This window comes from Aegilops tauschii, chromosome 4 (assembly GCF_002575655.3).
Source record: "Aegilops tauschii subsp. strangulata cultivar AL8/78 chromosome 4, Aet v6.0, whole genome shotgun sequence".
In the NCBI taxonomy this organism is placed as follows: Eukaryota; Viridiplantae; Streptophyta; class Magnoliopsida; order Poales; family Poaceae; genus Aegilops; species Aegilops tauschii.
Window position 1 is genome coordinate 327678962 of NC_053038.3, and position 7444 is coordinate 327686405.

Genomic DNA, 7444 nt, shown 5'->3' on the forward strand with positions numbered 1-7444 from the left:
GAGTACCACTTATCTGTCGAAATCTTTCATCATTCACTTAAAACAGTCGATTGATCATACATTGAGTACCATATAACTGGAATTAACCCATGCAAGTCGAAGAAGGATTGGCCGGTGCTGCCAGCTGGCGTCAAGTTCGATCCCACGGATCAGGAGCTGATCGAGCACCTTGAGGCCAAAGTGAGTGCTGACAGCGTGAGATCTCACCCTCTCATCGATTTGTTCATACCAACCATCGACAGCGAGCACGGCATATGCTACACCCATCCTGAGATACTTCCAGGTAAGACACCGATCGGCCGTCTACTTGCACAAACATATTCCTTTATTTATAGCTCTATTTTTTTAGACGCAGACCTGGTGAAGCAATTACAATTTGACAGTTAATAAAAAGTGAAACAAATGACTGCAACATGCCAAAGATGTTATGGAAATGCCAACTACATACACTAAAACCTGTATTCGACAATACTGCAGGTATCACACTAAGTGGCCTAAGCAAGCATTTCTTCCAGCACAATTCCAGGGCGTTCAAAAGGGGCACGTGGACGCGTCGCAAGATACAGTCGGAGTGCGGCATGCACGCGATGTGGCACAACACCGGCAATACCTTGCCGGTGATGGTCAACGGCCGGCAGACGGGCAGCAAAAAGGTTCTGGTGCTGCACACCAACAAGAACTTCGACCAGCAGAGGACCAACTGGGTGATGCACCAGTACCACCTTGGGGACCTGGAGCAAGAGAAGGAGCGGGATCTGGTCCTCTGCAAGATTTTCTACCAGACGAACACTAGGGCCATGAGTAAAAAGATTATAAGTTAGTTTGGTATTGGTACTTGTACTACCTTGTCGTCCGCAAGTTGGTATTGTTGTTAACGATCTTTTCGTATGAACTTGGCATTTGCTTCCAACCATCATGCCGAGGGTCGACGTGGATATAAAGCTGAATCATTTGTTTCGAAACGAATTTTCAGGAACCTGATTTTTATTTGATGGGTAGCATAAGCACCTGCCGTTCGAACTCCTAGTTCTCCAAATTTTTCGAAACAAGTGCATGCTCTTATTATCACGATGAAAAAACAATATCCCTGCTGCATCCCAGTTATCAGTCTGTACTTGCAGAATTCTCTCATTTATTGCGCACGTATATTGTTTTTTCAGGTCGAGCAAGTTTCAACTGGGCTGTAGACTGCCCAGGCTTGGTTTTGTTTTTAACAGGCCCAGCCCATGACGACAACGGGGCACAAAGATCCAGCAGGTATCTACTGGCCTTTGGCCCGCTAGCATTAGTTATATTTTGTCTGACAACATCCGCAGGCACTTTCTTTACTGAATCAAACACACAGCCCAGTTCTATTTTCCTCTTGAAACGCATGCCCTACATCCGTTTTCTAATATCTACCTATAGTTTTACTAGTTCATATACACGTATCATTATATTGAAAATACATAAAATTCACTTTTCATATTTACATCCTTATTTTTGTTATTGTTTTCCCTCCCAGCGCTGATTTTTTTACCACTGGGTTTCCCTTAAACCAAGTCAATTGTCCCATGTCTTATTTGCTTACAAAAACAAAATGATTTTTTTGGCAAATCAATAAGTTCTTAAAAAAATGTTTATCATTTCGGGATTACAAAAGTTCGGACTCCACCAAAATATGCAAAATAGGGTTGAACTTTTTGACCATGGTCCTGGGCAGAAAATGGGCTGTAATAAATTACTTAAGAATTAGCAAATGGGCTGCAAATTATTAAAAAATAGCAAATGAGCTCTATGTTGTTTGCCACAGATTTGGAGGCTGACCTGTGGGCCTACTAAGTTCATGCGTACACAAGGTTTATCAAAAAAGAAACTTAGTCAACAATCGACTCTACCAGCGTCAGACCGTTAGATGTCAATCTAACGGCAATCATGCTTCTTCAGTCTCTGATCTTCCTGCCCCAGCCGCCCAAACCAGCGCCGTCGGAACCGCCTGCTCCCGCCTCCCGTGGCCGGCTATGCTGCCGGGCAGGCGTCACGGCCCCATCATATACTCGCATCCCTAGCCTGTCTATCCCTCTACTCACCCACACCTCCTGTTATTTTCCGGCGACGGCAGCCGAACCAGTCAACCCTTGTACTCTCCACCGCGTGGGCAGCCACTGCCGTGTCTTCCCCGGCTGTCGTTCCCTTCGTAGGCCTCGCCGTCGTCCACCACCCTAGTGCTCTCGGCGTGGCGTGGTCAACGTGGTCAACGAACGACATCAATCGGAAGTGGACTGTACGTGGAGAGGCTGACAGCTGGGTCCATGGCCGGACACAAGGAAATGCCTCCTTATTACGCGCAAAATAATGATTCCTCCACCTGACATCTGGGACCCACTGGAAGGGCCTCTGTATTTCGCAAAAAAATGTTCCCTCCACAGATAGGTCGGACCCACCAACTATATCTTCGCATGCAAGGAAGTGCCTCCTTATTGCTCACAAAAAATGAATACCCCCCTGCCAGCTGGGACCCACCACTATGGGAGGCTGACTTGTGGGCCTACTAAGTTGAAGGGGATGGAGGGCTTTGTCAACTTAGTCAATATGAACGATTCTAGCTCCAGTGACCGTACGATGTCCATCCAACGGCCTTAGTGCTTCTTCAACCTCTGGTCTTCTTGCTCCAGCCGCCCAAAGCAGCGCCGGTCGTGCCGCCTGCTCCTGCCTCCCGTGGCCGGCTGTGCTGTCATGGAGGCCTCACCGCCCCCATACTACTCCCACCGCTGGCCAGGCCATCCCTCCACTCACCCACACCCCCTGTTATTCTGCGGCGACGGCAGCCTCACACCGCAGCCGAACCAGTCAACCCTCGTACTCCTCTCCGCGTAGGCATCCACTGCCGCGTCTTCCCCGGCTCCACGTCGTCCCCTTCCTAGGCCTCGTCGTCGTCCACCACCTTGGTGCTCTCGGCACGGCGTGGTCAATGTGGTCAACGACCGACTTCCATCGGAAGAGTACTGTACGTGGAGAGGCTGACAGCTGGGTCCATGGCCACAACCCAGTTTTTTTGTGATTTGCCAAGTAAGTCGCTTTGTCAGGCCTGTTGGGCTGCAAATCTTTCAAGACGAGGAGAGCTTCATTCGGCTGGCCGAGAAAATGGCCTATTAGTAATGAGAAATGGGCTGTACATTTTTAAAACACATCAAACCGGCAATTAGTTTCAAATTTCTTTTTTTCATTTCGAGATTTTAAATTGCACTGATTTTTATGCGTGGACAATTTGTTGGATTTTATATTGATATACATTTATTTTTAAAATCAGTTTGAATGTGACTCGAAATTTCGGGATTAAAAACAGTTCGGACCGCATCGAAATATGCAAAATTTTGTATAATTTTTTAACCGTGGCCACAATATGGGCTATAATGCTAACAAAAAGAATATGGGCTCCAAAAAAACCTTAAGAATTAGCAAATGGGCTGTAAATTATTAGAAATAATGGCAGATGGGTTGTATGATGTTTTCCACATATTCGAGGCTTTCCTAAAAAAAGGGGATAACACCTTGGCTACCGAGGACGTGGGGGGCGAGACCCCCATGGGGATTGGCGATGGGGGCGCAGGATCATCAGGCCCCCGGCCAAATACCGCTTCGGAGGTACAAACGGCTTCGGAGTCGAATGAGCGGCCCCTCCGAGGGAGGGGAAATCGGCTATTCCGATGATGACCTCCACTAATCCGGAGGCGCCGAACACTCTGGTGGACGCTCTGCAAAGTGCGTCCGTCTTGGAGGAGCACCGTACCTTAATGGGTATGGTGGCTGAAGAGATTCAATCCACCAAAAGCGGGCTGAACGAAGCCTTCACTAGCCTATTAACAGGCTTCGAGGTATGCGATGTAATGTCTTTTAGCCGCTTTCCATATGAAAAATATGCATGTATATAGATAGTAGCCCCTGAGACTCTGGTTGGCCCATGAAGAAGGGCGAACAGAGGATCTATAGATATCTGCCGGAAGTAACATCTTATCTAATGGGTGAAACAGGCTTCACTGTTAGCAGCGACTGCCCAGGCCGCGGAGGTTTTTGAACTAAAGCAGAAACTAAAGCTGGCCGATGAGGACGTTGTCCCTATTAACAAGCGGCTCGACGAGGCGCAAGGTATGTTTCAAATGTTCCATTTATGAATATATTAATGTTTAGACGCTAAGTTGAAGCTTATGCGCTGCTATGTGCCTATGTGCAGATGGCACTGCTAAGGTCGAGACCCTCAGGGGTGAACTTGCCCGGGCCAAGGAGCAGGCAAGGGTGAGCAATGCGGCTGCTGAGAAAGCGGCTGCTGATTTGAAGGCTGAACAAGCCACCCGGTACCAGTTCGAGGAGCGCATATCTGCAATAGAGCAAGAGCTCAAGGACGTCGTCTGCAAGTGCAAGTCCCTCGAAGAGGAGAACAAAGCCAAAGCAACCGAACTCAACAAGGCCCTTCAGGAAGCCAAAGAGGCGTGGTCCGAGTCCAGAGCGGCCCGCGAGGAGATCCGACAGGCCGGACAGATAGCGGCTGGTAAGCCCTTTCTTTTATAGTCTAAGTTTGGCGGTCAGAGGTATGCCTTGCTTAATCGACTATGGTGTTCTCTAGACGCCTTTGCGGATCTTCCGAAGAGTGCCGCCGACGCCGCGTAATTCTTCCAGGCTCAGGAGGGACATACGACAAAGAAGCTGTTCTGGTCATAGTTCGCGGTGCAGGAGCGCCCGGTGCTGCTAAACGACCAAATGGCGCAGTGGGCCGAGCTGCATAAGATGTCCGGAGCGGCCATGCAGGACGTCATAGTCGGCTATGGCCAGCCGAACCCATACCGAGCAGCTATTTCGGCCTAGTGCGGCGACTCATCGACGCCTTGCGTCGAATCGACGCAGTCAAGCGGTCAACTTGCATAAAAGGTGCACGGATGGCCTTCGCCTGCGTCAAGATGCACTGGGCGAAGATGAAGGCCGCCGTAATTGCGGTTGAGGGCCCTCCTGGAGGCAAGGACCACCGTATGTCGGGGCGCTACTTAGAAGACGTCTTAGAGGGTGCCTGCTTGATAGAGGGTCAATGCTCAAAGGACATTATATTCGAATGAATGTACCCAGACGGCCCGGACGTTTGTATTATATATAAATGCTTTGTGATATATATTGGGCCATTGTCTGAAAAAAATTCCTCTTGTCCAGCCGTTTTCATATGCCTGAGAGTTTTCCAGTCGTCGGCTTCAGCCCCCACGTAGATACTACGGGGGTGTTCGGAATAGCACATGATTACACTTGACCCAACGTCTTGGTCCGTAAAGGAGGTATCAGTGCAGCGAACCAAGAGATCAGACTATATGGCTTTACCACTCTCACTTAGCCATAGGACTTTGACGATGGGGCTACAAGATAGCCCCTGGTATGTACGTGGCTATCTGAATGCGGATGCGTTACGTACGTGACCGGAAAAACCAATCCTTCGTGTAATACGGAAAAAATCGCTAGAGATTTAGTAAGTCACCGGATGGCTGACCAGCTCTCGCCGCATCATGACAGTCAGTTTTCGGCTTTCTCTACTGAGGTGTTTGACCGGATGAACCAGAAACACAATCGCAGTAGTTCTCCCTTTACTACCGTAGCCGAACAAGTGGAACGTAAGGTAGCAAACACAGGAGCCGGGCAACCCAACTATTGACCAAAGACATGATTCGGAGCCGATGTATATAATGCCAAGTTCGGGACGCTGAAGTGTCCTATAAAGCAATTCGGGCTTTTGTTTGGCAACACATGTGTGGCCACATAGAGCCCCTGGCAATTTGTGTTGAGATGAGTGAGTGAAACAACTGAGGAGATGCAATATGGTTGATGATGTTGATACTGAATAAAAATTGTCTTCACTAGAATCTGAATATTACGTCAAAACCTGACTTTACAGAGGGCATCATAATCATCAAGGCCATTTTACATGCCGGGGGTCTAAGAATAAGGGGAAAAACTCTATACAGGTCCTTGAATAAAGTTTGGTTTACAAAATCCTTTGGATATCCTACCGCACGTCTGCGCGGCTTTCGCCTTGGAGAGAGAGATTCCTTGAGAGGAATGTTCTTCGGCTATCTGTGTGAAACCGGGCTCGAAGAGAGTCCTTGTAAGTCCGTAGGATAGATAGGTTTTAATGCACCTGTGGTAAAAGAGAAAGAATATTCGAAGAAAAAAGTTGGAAGGTCATACAGGGTCGAACCATACTGTAGACCTGTCCGTATTGTGCCTCCATTGATGCCCAAGGTATTTTGAGTGCATAATTATGCATGCGAGGTACGAACTTCGTGGATGTGTGCGGCGATCGGTAGAGGCAAAACTGCTAGTCCAGCTCTAGAGTTCCTGAGCTGTCAGCATGCGGAACTGACCGGACACGTTTAACAGTGTCCAGTGGCTTGATGGCCGATGAGGTGTGCGGCTTGATAGGGCCGCTTTGTACTTCGGACGCGAGGGCCGCGGTGTGCTCTTCAGTATGGAGGGAGCGTTCCGTATGTCCATTAATTGTTATGCCGCCACATGGACCGGGCATCTTGAGCTTTAAATAAGCATAGTGCGGGACCGCGTTGAATCGAGCGAAGGTGGCCTGTCCGAGTAGTGTGTGATAACCACTGCGGAAGGGGACAATATCGAAGATCAGGTCTTTGCTGCGGAAGTTGTCTGGCAAGCCGAAGACGACTTCCAATGTTATTGAGCCCGCGCAACGGGCCTCTACACCAGGTATTACTCCTTTAAAGGTAGTTTTAGTGGGCTTGATTCTTGACGGATAAATATCCATTTTGCGGACAGTGTCCTGATAAAGCAGGTTAAGACTGCTGCCGCCGTCCATAAGGACTCGCGCGAGGTGGAATCCGTCGATGATTGGATCGAGGACCAGAGGTGCCAAACCTTCGTGACGGATACTAGTCGGGTGGTCCTTTCGATCGAAGGTGATCGGACAAGCCGACCATGGGTTGAATTTTGGGGCGACCGGCTCTACGGCGTAGACGTCCCTTAATGCACACTTGCGCTCCCGCTTAGGGATGTGAGTGAAGTAGATCATGTTCACTGTTTAGACCTCGGGGGGAAATTTCTTCTGTCCCCCTGTGTTCGGTGGGCGAGGCTCCTCATCGTCGTCCTTGCTGGGCGGCCCATTCCCCTTTTGTTCGGCGTTGAGCTTGCCGGCTGGTTTAATGACCCAACAGTTTCTGTTGGTATGATTGGAAGGCTTATGGGGGGTGCCATGGATCTGGCAAGGCCGGTCAAGTATTCTGTCCTAACTAGATGGACCGTCTCTGTTTCCTTTGAATGGCTTCTTCCGTTGACCGGATTTGGAGCCACTGAATCTGGCCTTGACCGCCGTGTCTTCGGTGCCTTCGTTATTGTTTCGACGCTTGTGCTTGTTGCGTCATGGCTTGCCATTGCCGTCCCTGGCTTCGGAGGTGCCAGGGTCGCTGGTGCT